Source organism: Carassius carassius, chromosome 2 (genome assembly GCF_963082965.1).
Source record: "Carassius carassius chromosome 2, fCarCar2.1, whole genome shotgun sequence".
NCBI classification, from domain to species: domain Eukaryota; kingdom Metazoa; phylum Chordata; class Actinopteri; order Cypriniformes; family Cyprinidae; genus Carassius; species Carassius carassius.
In genome coordinates this window covers 16,784,923-16,798,277 of record NC_081756.1, presented here as the reverse complement: position 1 = coordinate 16,798,277, position 13,355 = coordinate 16,784,923, and positions in this window count along the sequence as shown.

Here is a 13,355-nt window from a genome sequence, read left to right as displayed (position 1 = left end):
TAACAGAGGATCAGGAGCCCATCCTGGGCTTAACGGGGGAACAGGAGCCCGTCCTGGGCTTAACGGGGGAACAGGAGCCCGTCCTGGGCTTAACGGGGAATCAGGAGCCCTTCCTGGGCTTAACAGAGGATCAGGAGCCCGTCCTGGGCTTAACAGAGGATCAGGAGCCCGTCCTGGGCTTACAGGAGGATCAGGAGCCCGTCCTGGGCTTAACGGAAGATCAGGAGCCCTTCCTGGGCTTAACGGAAGATCAGGAGCCCGTCCTGGGCTTACAGGAGGATCAGGAGCCCGTCCTGGGCTTACAGGAGGATCAGAAGCCCTTCCTGGGCTTAACCGAGGATCTGGCATAGGTGAATTGGAAACCCCCTCATTTTGACCCATTTGGCGCTCCACATTTTGCTCCCTCGTGGTGGGCAGTGTCGCCGGCTCTCGCACCTGGTCTGACGGGTTGCTCTCTGGCTCTCCGTCATCGGTGGGCTCGGGCTTATGCCTCGTACCGTGGGGAGATTGTAGGCTGGGCTCTGGGTCCAGAGTGGACCTGACGAGATCCTCCATTGGGCCGACCGTGAGAGGTGACCCATTTCTCACCAGATTCCACTCTATGAATGCGGCAAAATCCTCCCGAGGACCATCTTCGGGCGACAACGCTGGTCCGGGTAGCTGGTGGCATTAGCTATCAAGAGAAACCGTCTAGTATGGTCCTCAAGAGAAAGTCACTCCTGCTCCAGCAGGAGGTATTCTGGGCGATAGAGGGGATCCATGACACACTACCGAAAGAAAAAGACTGTGAAAAAACGGAAAACAAAACGGAGGGAAAACACGCAGTTTTTAACTTTTTAGGTCGGGTCTTCTGTCACGGCTCACGCTGCTGGAAGGAACACGGAGCCGAGGGATAAACGAAACAAGGATTTATTAAATCAAACATAGGCAAGGTAAGTAGCAAATAACAGGTGGCAAGTGGCAAGTGGCAAGTAACAAGTGGACAAGTAGACAAGTAGACAAGTTGACAAGTAACAAGTAGACGAGTTGACAAGTAACAAGTAGACGAGTAGACCCGACAAAACAGAACTGAAAGGACAAGGCTTTTATACAAGGGATAATTGGGAAAACACAGGTGGATGGCATGACTTAATTAACAGGGACAAAAACACACAAAATGAGTCCAGGTGTGTGACAATATGTGACACTGAAGACTGGAGTAATGATGCAGAAAATTCAGCTTTGCCATCACAAGAATAAATCATATTTTAAAATATATTCAAATAGAAAGCAGTCTTTTAACTTGTATTATTATTACTGTTTTTAGTATGTCTTTGATCAAATAATCATACAAAAATAAGCATAAAAACTTTTCAGTCTTTTTTTTTTTTTTACAATCCCAATCTTTTTGAACAGTAGTGTTTATACCCATATATTAAATTAACAAGGTTTTTTAATATTAAGATAAACACAGTAGTAGATTTAGAAGATGACGGGAAAGAAAAGGGCTACCACTGCAATTCAGTTTGAACAGAGGCAGTGCTAGATACCTTAATGTATATGGAAATCATCAACAATCAGAACATTTTTCAAACATCAGCTTCTTCTATATGGTTGATTCATCAGAGTCTCCTTTTTTAGAGGAGACATGTGAAGCCACAGGGCTGGCTGCTGCAACTTCTCAACCTTTTTGGTGACAGGTTTTATGAGCCTAATGCAGTTTGTGATGTATAGCATAATAACCCCTCTGACTGTAGGGCCCGGCTCCTAATATCAGCTGGCTTGTGTATCAGGCAGAATTATTGTAATGAGACCCTATTTCCATATAACAGCGAAATGAGTTCATTATTCTAACTTATATTGGTGGAGTAACCGAAAGAAATTGATGCTTTTATTTGGGCGGAATTGGATTCTGGGCATAAATAGAATTAAGCAAAGTTGCAGATAGCAAAAAATGCAATAATAATTATATTGTAGTTATCAAAAGGTCATCACCGGCGGCCCCCCTCCCTCGCACGTCCTTCCAATCTCTCACCACATATTTCAAATGCAGGTTCGCTTGTCAGAACGTCTGCGATTTATTCCAGTCGCTGTTCCCGTACAGTTATTGAAATTCTGTTGCATGTCAATTTTATCACAAAAAAAGCAATTGTTAGACTGTGTCCTTGCATGGAACACCATTTCCAACATCTCTTTTGAAACACAAAACATTTGCGCGAGTATGCCATCCATCACTGACATGCCGACACAAGCAAGATTTGGTGGATTCCACAGAAGGCTTGCGGTCCCCCTTTATCACCAGTGTTGATCATTCGCACTCCTAATTGCATTTATTTCTTTCAAGGTAACCTTTACAGCAACCCGGTGTGTGGCTGCAGCAGCACTATACAAAGAGCCCATCGAGAGCAGCGCTGCAGTGTATCCTCTTCATCAGCTGATTATGCTATCTATCAGCCACAGCTGTCAATGCTCATTTAAGAGCCTTGCCAGACCCTCCGAGTGATGCAGTCGAGTGTAACCCCGCTGATTGCTGTTTTGTAATCCAACACCTCACCCTGTTCCTTCCTGGAACAAACATTCTAGCTCCTTTAAATACAAATTCATAGGCCTAAGCTCTGCCGTTGAGGTTGGGGGACGTGGGGGGTAAAGCCTAATTACAAACACATTGCCATCGAAGAAAACATTGTTTTGTTGTTGTTATTGTTGTTGGGGAAAAACTGAGTGGAGTAAAAGAGGGAGAGAGAGAGAGAAAAAACGCAGGTCCAAATTCCTTTCTGCACTGCCAAGGTACGCTTGGGATGCTGGCAGCTACAAAGATTCAATTATACAAAGTGCAAAAAATAATTAGACAAAAATAATAGCACTTAAAAAAAATCAGGCCCCTCCAGAAATTGCGTAGAACAATAAATCTGTTAATTAGCTCATTAATATTCAATTGGGGTCAGTGGACTTAATGGAACCTTTTTCATGGGCCAAGGAAATGTTTAACACTCCGCTGACTCCTATTATCAACTATGAACAGGCGAGTCTTATCAGTTCTCCAGATGGTGGAGAACAATGCCGACCCATTATCGTCCCGCCGCAGCGTGTGTGCCTTGTAACCGGTGTGTGGTTGAGACAGTGAAGTATAGATACTGAGGCATTTAGTGTAATTGATATGTGGTATATATCGTATTGTTTAGGCCCCGTTTGTTTGCTCCACCACAACTCGAGGCAAAAAGGGAAGGCGAAGATGAATTCTCGGCGCTGCGGTTTCGGGGGTTTCTCTCTACAGGTCACAGATAACTTGTCAGCACCGAGGCTGGTGTAAAATGCATCAAAGCTAAAACTCCTGGGCGCAGAAAGGAGTGAAAACGCAAGAGAGACAGAGTAAGGTTTTGTTTGTGCAAAACAGAGAAGCCGCTGTCAGCTATTAGCATGCGCTCAGCCTGATGTTTTATTCAACAAGTGTGATGAGGAAAGTTGTCTAGGCACAGATTGAGCTCCTCAGCATTGTTGAACTGTTTTAAAGGCTATTATGAGCTTATTGTCTGCCTTCCTCTTAGTCAATCATATTGCGCACCAACATCAAAAGGTCACGTAATAACAGTGCCGAAGTGACGTGAAGTGTTTGAATGCTTCGAAAAGTGAGATTTTTCATATTCTCTCCTTATGAAAGCTCTCCTGATGTCTCTAGCATGGAGACAAATCTTTGAGAAAATGCAAGCTAAATTAATCAATAAAGGCAGAGAGCACAACCTGGTTAGGTGACACATATTAATAGCAACTGGTTATTTGGCGTAAGATCTAAAAATCTGACTTTCGCATAGATCAATAAACAGCTAACATAGTAACAGTGAGTCTATAAATATGAGAAGACTGTGAATTTTCGTATAAACACTGCAGCTCTCGGGTTGGGAGACTTGCGAATTGGCTCAGATTCTCAGTCAGGACAGAGAGCTGTTTTATCATCAGCTCTTTAACTTGACACTAAAGAGAGAAGGCACAACCATTAAATCTTCTGTCTTGCCACCAGATAGTAGAGGCAGATAACTAGTCTTTGATGAGGTCACTTTCTGTGTCAGGTGCTCCGAACTCACGAGGACCTTCACTTCACTTTCACTTATTAAGAGCTGACAGACTCACATGACTTGAAGTGTGTTTGCAGACACCTTTGTGATCCCATTTCACATTGAGCTGGGAGTGTAAGCATCTAATATTTGGTATTCTGTCATGTTTGATTAGACATGTAACCACCACTAACTCCATAACTAACACTAACCAGTACCTGAATGCACTAAATACAAAGGAATTGTTGAAACATGGGGTGAGTTCTCCTGACTAATTTGACGTGTAACATTCACACATGCTTTTCAGTACTTCAGTTTATCAAAAACATCAATGGGTGGAGAGTGCTACGATGCTGTATATACTGTAGTTAAAGGGTCATTCCGTGTCTGTCCATGGTTCAAATTTTTGATTGTTAATTTTTTTTTCTGTAGAAAGACACATATATAGTGATTATCAAATTATTAAATACCATAGATGTATATTTACTGAGTAACTCACAATTTTGCAGAGGGGAATCAAAATGAGGAGTTTCATATGAAGGTGAAGGTGAAGTGAAGGTGAAGTGACATTCAGCCAAGTATGGTGACCCATACTCAGAATTTGTGCTCTGCATTTAACCCATCCGAAATGCACACACACAGAGCAGTGAACACACACACACACACACACTGTGAGCACACACCCAGAGCAGTGGGCAGCCATTTATGCTGCGGCGCCCGGGGAGCAGTTGGGGGTTTGATGCCTTGCTCAAGGGCACCTAAGTCGTGGTATTGAAGGTGGAGAGAGAACTGTACATGCACTCCCCCCACCCACAATTCCTGCCAGCCCGGGACTCGAACCAACAACCCTTCGATTGGGAGTCAGATTCTCTAACCACCAGGCCACGACTTCCCTGGTGTATGAGATTTGGGGCCAAATTTAAATGACTTTAGAAAGCTGGCACCATTATTATTTTATCATTTTATTTTCACACAGAGATTGGTCTGTTAGAAAAATCTGTTGAATTTAGCAATCTTTGTTTCATTATATGCTAATGGAGACTTCTTGTGTTTCTTGCCTCAAGTTTATATGCCTTTAACTCAAAAAGTATGAAAGATATCTTAATGTACTTTTACATTCTGGCTCTTAATAAACTTTCCTTTTAATGGTTAAATCCCATAGATATGGAGATCTTAATGCGGCTCCATTAGTAAACTGGAAAACTGCACAAATTTTCAGTGGTCAAAAACAAAATGTGTGTCATTTTGCATAAAGCTGACACTTTTTTCTTTCAAAGAGGAATATATGAAAAGCAAATGATTACTGATTTCTCAGTAAAAAAATATTTGTGACATTTAATGTTTTGGCGTTCATCACTATTTATGTTTGTCCTTTTTACAGAAAAAATATTAAGAAAATCTAAAATTTGAGCTGGGGGAATTTGCAAAATTTGGTTGATTTGACACAGAATGGCCCTATAAGTTTAAGGTGCTTTATGGAGAGGTCAAACTTTATAACCGAAAGGAGTATTCCCATGACACTCTTAATACATTTAAAAAGCCTTTCATGGCTATAAACACTTGCAAAAACTTTTTTACTTAATATTGTTTGAAATGAAATGAGGCTTGGGAGTGGTGATCAGAATAGAATAACTATGATTTAGAATAGCACCACAACACATTCTTGAAAGCACCCATGTTTTCCCCTGTAAACTCATCCAGTAATGGGGTGGCAATTTTTGCACTTGACACTATATTTACAAAGTAAAAAAGTTACAGATTTCTTAACCATACAAGCAAAGGGGTTAAGAGCATTGAATGATTTTTTTTTGCGCAACATAGAGACATAGCCAAAAAAATTGTGAATTATTTCATTCATATTACTTATATTTCTGTTTACATTGAATCAAGTCTTATTTTATTTGCTTTTGTAGTGTTCCTATAATATTCCCACATTTGTATGTTACAACAACAACAGTTAATTAAAGTTTTAAGATACATGATTGCACATCCATTCATGCCATGAGATTATAGTTGTCCTGTCGAGTGAATAAACTCTTTGCTCTGTAAGATTTTCATGACGCTCACTCTCTATTAACTTTCTCTTTCTTCCATCCCTCACATGTGCAAGATAAATGTCAACCATAAGAAGGCATGCCTCTCAAATCCCAAATGGGGTCTCACTTTTGAGAAAAACAAGGTGAAACATAAAAGCAACAACCACTTTACCTCTGTCTCAGCTTGAAGTAAAGACTTTATGGATTTCTCACTGAGATAAAAGCAGGAGCATTTTGTTCTAAGCATGCATGTTTATTGACACCGTTCAGTATGCACAGTAAGATTATTTCAAACTCCATTATCTTTTTAGTCGCTTGTAAAATTTCAATTCTACTTTGCTTTATCTCTGTGGAGGGTTGCTCTATTATCTATGAGGGTTGCGTGGAGGGTGAAGGACTAAGCAGAGATTTTCGCTCAGCCTTTTTGCTCAGGCAGCTTAGTGAAATGAAATACAAAAACAACAACAGGGAGTCAGTGACCAGCAATGCTGAGGCTTCTAGGAAGATTGAAGTGGCCTGCCATTTCTTTATAACTTAGATATGATGGAGAGATATTGCTCACAAACAAAATGTGTTCAATTTAGTATTAGCATTGAAAAAAGAAAGACATATTTACTCAGTCCAGTGGATTTAAAAATTGTAAAAGGCCAATGTAATTTTAAATGGCCTTTCACAAGCCAGTATATTGCTCTGAATTATTTTTTTTATTTTTATTAAACGAATTAAAATAACTACAATATTAATAGTATGGATTATGTATTAAAATTGGGTAACATATAAATTTCAGTAATTCAAAATATAAAATGTAATTTTGATTTCTCACATTAAAATAACTTACAACTTTATATCTCTTTAAATAGCAACAATTACAATGTGATTTTAGTGCTGCCTTTAAGTGCACATGGGGAGTTCCTACTTCTGGACATTCGTTATTACATCATTTGCTACATGCAAGTAAAAAAAAAAAAAAAACAAGTAGCCTAATCAAAATAATTACATCCTGTAACATTAAACCAAGTCACTACAATTGAATTGAAAATTAGGAAAACCATTCATTTTGTGTCACTTATTTATGCATGGTATCTAACACAACCTTTTATTTAGCATTAAGCAAACTGTAAAAGGTCAATGATTTATTTCAATTTGTTGTCTATAAGCTCATTTGTATATAGCACCCTAATATAATTGAAATATGGCACAGGAAATAAAAGTAACTTTGCCACTAACTTCACAACTTGTGAATAATCAACATTTATTTTGTAATTTATTTTTGTAATGACTACACTGCGCTTGGAACTCATAAATATAATTTTTAAGGCTGAGTATATCTCCCAATATAATTCCTTACATTTATATAGAGCTTTTTCTAAGCACTCAAGCGTTTTACATTGTCAGGGGATCCCTCCTCATCCACCACCAGCAAATAGCAATTGCAATTCATTCAAGATATCATATTCAAGAAAGATAGATAGACATATCTCTTGAATAAAACAGAGTCAGACAAACATTCCGTCATTACCCAGGAACCTCTGGTTGAGCTTATGCAGTGGATCTCATCATTAGATAAGAACCTGTGTTTTCAGTCTCTCTTCTTCTCCAGGCTCACTTTCACCTCTCTGACAGCAGAGCCATTATCCAATCAATCCTCTAGTGCTCCAACCCCCAACATACACACACGTTTGAGATCCAGACACAAGGGCAACCTCGACAGCAGACCTGTAGGCAAAAAAGGAGACCCCCCTCCTGCTAAGTGCAATTGGGATTTGAGAAAGTTAAACACTTCCCAAGCACAAATTCCAGCCTGGGCAGCAGTGTAGAGATCCCATTCTCCTCACAGCACACTTTGGCCAAGCAGAGGTCATCTCCATCAGCAGCACTACTCTTAAACACACACTACACTGACTCCTCCTTGCTTCCCTGCTGGTGTGGTGGTCCTGAGCCCTCAAACACTGCTGTCAACACTTTTACAGCCACGCTTAACTTTCACAGGACTCACAGATGCTGAAGGAGCTGAAGGAAGGACAGAGATGTCAAAATGAAAAGGAACATATGAATGCCAGAGAAGGGATACATCGAGGATCCAGTGAAATTCCTTTGGGAATGGGGATTCAAGTGATTCCAACTGCACGGCACATGAAGGTTACCTTAAATTAACTGTTCTTGTCAAAATAATTACATTTTAAAATCAAACTGAGATAGAAAACAAGGTAAAGAGAGAACTGTGGACTAGAGAATCACGGTTTGGGAAATAAGTTCAAAAAGCGGATTTAAAAATCTGTAAAGGTCAGGCAGATGCTGCCATGTTTTTCATATTAAAGTGAGACAGAGACTGGCTACCTTCACTGTAGAAATGTTACCCGAAAAATATGATTTATGTGGTAACCTCTAAATTAAACTATTTTATTGTAATATAATTTTAAACCACAGAATCAACCCAAACACATTTGATTAAACCCAACAAAATGAAGAAAAAAAAAGGAAAAGGTCCTTAAGCTAACAATCGCAAGTTACCACTTTTTAAGGTGTTCGCATGTAAATTTATTCAAAAAGAAAACAGTTTAAATTGTAATACTTTATGTTTTTAATCTTAGCCGTTTTTAGAGGTCAGAGAGTGACATCTATGTTTACTAACAGGTGTGACAGCTGAATGAAAAACTTAAAGAAGAACTTTGAATAGTTTATGCTTTTTGGGGCTGTATGTCTTTATGAACAAATGACCATAGTCAAGCCCTATTTCTATTTTCTTTCCAAGCAATACTTGTGAATCATAACTGCAGCAATAAAAACAAATAAGTAAATATCAAAGATGGCAACTTCCACAGTGGCAGATCTCAGCATAATTTGACATTTATCAATCAAAGCACAAATTCATTCATCAAATCTTAATTAACCAACGACACCTTTAATGCTTTTCAAAATGTTAAGATACTTGGTTGTGCTTTAAATTGTCAGATCTCCAGAGTAAGACAGTGACTGGATTTAAAAGATTCACGTATTTACATCTGTGGGCAAACAAATCTATCAAAGTCAAATGCCCACGAGTCCTTGATGTTTTCTATAATGCATATAAACTGGGCTATCAAAATCACTTATCTCTTCTTATAAGGTTAACACTCCTAAAACTGTTGTCTAATATTATACAGTGCTTTAGTATATAAATAACCAGTGAAGATCCACTGAGAGGACTGCTGGATCTTAAAAAAAGGTCCCACAATTTAAATGGAATAATCACAATATTCACAATATTTTCTTTAAAAAAAGGTATCATATGAAGAAAAAGAAAACATGTTAGTACAATGGCACTTTTTGTTAGCAATGATATCAGTAACATGTTCATTTCCCCTGATTTAATGGGAATGACACTCTACTTTGTCTTCCATTGTCCGCTAGCCTTAAGCTTTCCCTTTAGGCAATCTGATCAGGTCTTGCTATAACATATCACTGTTAGCCCATCACGCCTCCGTGTGTACAAACCTGTGCTTCTCCAGCAGAAAAATCTACAAGGGAAGGGGGTGGCATTACTAAAAAAAAAAAGAAAAGTGTGTTTACAATTACAAAAACAAGCACATTACATTCAAACAATGCCACATCAGCCCCAATCCCCGTCAGGCTCACTGTCCCCAGCACATACCCCTGGGGAATCCCAGACCTTCCTTCATGTTCAAAGATTATCAGTTAATCCAAAATGTGCCTGAAACACAGCAGCAGCAAAAAAAAAAAAAAAAAAAAGGAGCGGGCCTAGAATTGGCTCATGTGAAGACACAGGGTGTTTGGACTTTATTTATTCGTTGGCTTTCATATTAATCCACTGGAACAACACACCATTTCTTTCTATTCTTTTTTTTTTTTTGGGGGGGGGGGGGGGGGGTTTATTGTGGTGGATGGATGAGGCATGTGTAGATGTTTCAAAGCCATTAAACAGTGGATAAAAGTTTCAATGGATAGCATGCAAGAGTATTAATTGTAAAGGCCATTATTTGGTGTCCATGAGGCTGAATCAGCTTATGCACTCCATTCCCCCATTTGCATACAAAATGCTTTATTTTGGCAATCAATGAAAGTGCTCCACTGTATGTGTGGCTTATCACATGCTTGCAGGGAATGGATTCCTTCGCCATCTCGTTAAATTCTGTTGATGCAGAACAATTTGAAACATGGCACAGGCTGCAATGACATTTAAAGATGCCTCAGCTTAATTTCTCAAACATTTGGGTTGTTTGTCCTCGGGGATAAAGTGTCTCCACTACAAAGTTAACTTGTTAATAATTGTGTGAAGAAGCATTCTCTCCTTCTTTCACTCTCTCTTTTCTTTATCTGTTCTTCGTTTCTTCTTTTTTAATGGAGCACTAATCATTATCACCTATTAAAGCTGGTTAAGGACATTCAAGGTGCCAAATGTACACATCACCAATGATATTCTGTCCTATTACTTGTTTAAAATAAGAGTTCAGATGCCTAGGATCCATCAGGGGCTGGATAAACTCTCTCGGTATAAAATGTTCCTCTAGTATGGTTTAAATAAATATGCTTGTTTGAATGTAAACATTGTTTCCATTGTTATAGGCTAGTCAAAAAAAAAAACTTGGATTTTTTTTTCTCTTACATGTTAAAAACTTTGGCTGTGAATAGAATTCATTTGTGATTGATCCATTCGTTTTATGGATTATGTCATCTTATTGGGTCCAGAATGACTGTCAGACTGCACATCATGCACTTGAGTTGGGTAGAGAGAGAAACAGACAGCATTATGATCATCGTAAGCAATACACTGACAACAACAAGTAATGGTAAGAACAAGAAAGCCAACAACATAACAGAAACACAAACATCATCATAAGCATTAATTATAAAAACACAGCAACACATCTGCAGTCTCCTTATCTCCTTTGAGAGAACGAGCAGCGAAGACTTCATCCAAATATGCGAATATGAATTTCGCTAGAATTTCCTGGTTTCTTCTTGCAATAAAGCTTTTGCGTTTTATGCATTATATTAAGATATATTTATTATAGGAAATGAAAAATACCATTCTATGATCAGTTGGTTTGTTTCAAGTTTATGAAGTCTTTCAAAAAAAAATTTAATTCATGCACCTCTGAATTAATGGTTGATTATTGTTATGTATTATAGGTACTGCATGATTATATTATGCTGATGTTATGCTTGTCATTATTATACAGTGTACAACTACGTAAATATCTAATCTAAAGTTTAACTCCAGTCTGAATTCAGTTTTGTCTGTCCCAAACTAAATTCATGGCCAGGTATCCACTCTGAGACAACCCATGTAAAAACAAACAGCTTTCTGTCACACTTGAAGAGTCCACATGTACAGTACTTGAAGCATTTACATTTACATTACTGAGGCATGTGTGCGCTTGTGATGCTAACTCGTCTGTGGGTAGGTTTCTGCTAATATGCTTGTCTGTGTGTTTATGCACAAGTGTGTGTGTGTTTGGCATTTCAGCCATGTGCAACTGAACCTACAATTTCACAGCGCATCTCTCGCTGTGCTGCAGTGTCGTGCTGGTGAGGCACCTTAAATAATGTCATTTCCCCCCTGCTGTTTGAGATCAAAGCTTCCATCAGCTGAACCTCTGCACCTTCTCCACCCTCACAGCAGCCCTCTCAGTCTGCCCACACTCTCTCCACCACATACACAACAAAGTCCACAACAAAGATGCAATGCACGGGCAAACAACTATAGGTGTCAAACAAAGCCAATCAGTCGCATGTTTCTGTGAAAACACAATCGGTTATGGTTTACCTTTAAAACGATAGGTCGGGCACATGTAATTACCTTGCTGGAAGGGATTTGCAACAGTTTTAATACACTGACATTTGTGCCATATATATAGTTTGTCACTAAGCAGTTTAATGAAACTGACATGGGCTTTATAAACAACTATTTCAATGCAAATGCAACACTAGCGGTGGTAATTATGATTTGTTTTCCCTCTTGAATAATTTTTATAGTGCATGCATGCACTTGCAAATATCTGAAATCTACAGGGCCAATATAACGAAGACCGGGGCTAGATGTCACAATTTTAACTGGTGAATGTTACTCAGGTTAAGCTTTGAAAATGAATTACTGTATAGGCATGTATCCTCATTTCATATATACACTACAGGTCAAAGAGTTTTTATTTAATTTAATTTTTTATAGAAATTATTAATTGTATTCAGCATCTTTCTATCTATATTTCAACCTTCCAGAAATGTAATAATATAGATAATGCTGTGTATGAACTTTGACCCCTTAAACTCAAGTCAGAGTCAGACGCGCAGCAGCGAGTAATGTGACGTCTTGTGCTGGTAGGACATCATTGCTCTCTGGCCGAGGCCCAAGCTGCTTTCCCACACACACGGCGCAGCTACAGATCAGATTACTATTTACACTGCTTTTCAGCCTTAATCAGGATCCCCATCTGCCGCCTCTCTTCACCGCATAATACACCATCAACATTCATACATTCACAATACTGTCCAGTTAAGCTTTATTCGCTCACACACATGTCCGACATCACTACCCCATTCCACAGTATGAAGACAGTTTGAAGGTCTGGCAAGCATTTGAACTCAGATTATTAATATACTTTTGAGCATTCGCCTGATAATATCGCAATTCAAGATTGTTCAAAGTCTCATATGTGCTGTCCTGCTCTCCTCATAGTAACAAATGGAGGATGACAACAGACTGGTGTCTCAAGGCCTGGCTCAGGCTCACACAGCCAGGCTTCCTCAGGTCCGCATTAATCCAGCACATCTGTGTCTCTCCTCCATAAATATAAAGCCCCCTGGAATTTGTGACAGTATGTCCTTCACGACACTCAAAGTCAGCTTCATTCCCATCAATATTAAATAAAAATTAAAGCCCACTCGATATATGAGAGTGTGCATTGATTTAATATTTCACCCCAGCAGTGAAAGAAGCCCTTGCACCCACACTCAACTTGCAATTTGGAAATAAATTGACTGATTTAGAGCCAGAAAGAGAGAGAGCGAAAAGGGGTCAGATGCGAACCTGGTATGCTAGTACTGAGTAGGGTCACATTGCACAACAAATCACTTGCATGAATAATATAGAGAAAGAAAACGATTGCTATTTCTGAAAGCAATTTTGTTTGGTGAAGGTGTGTAGATTGCCATGTATGTGAATCTATCGCTCACACGACAGGAAGGGGCACAAGCGTTTCATAAGAGTCAATGGCATATTTTGCTTTTAGCAGAAACAATATAAGCACAACGAGTTTCATAAAAAAGCAGACAAAACCTTTTTTTTTTTTAC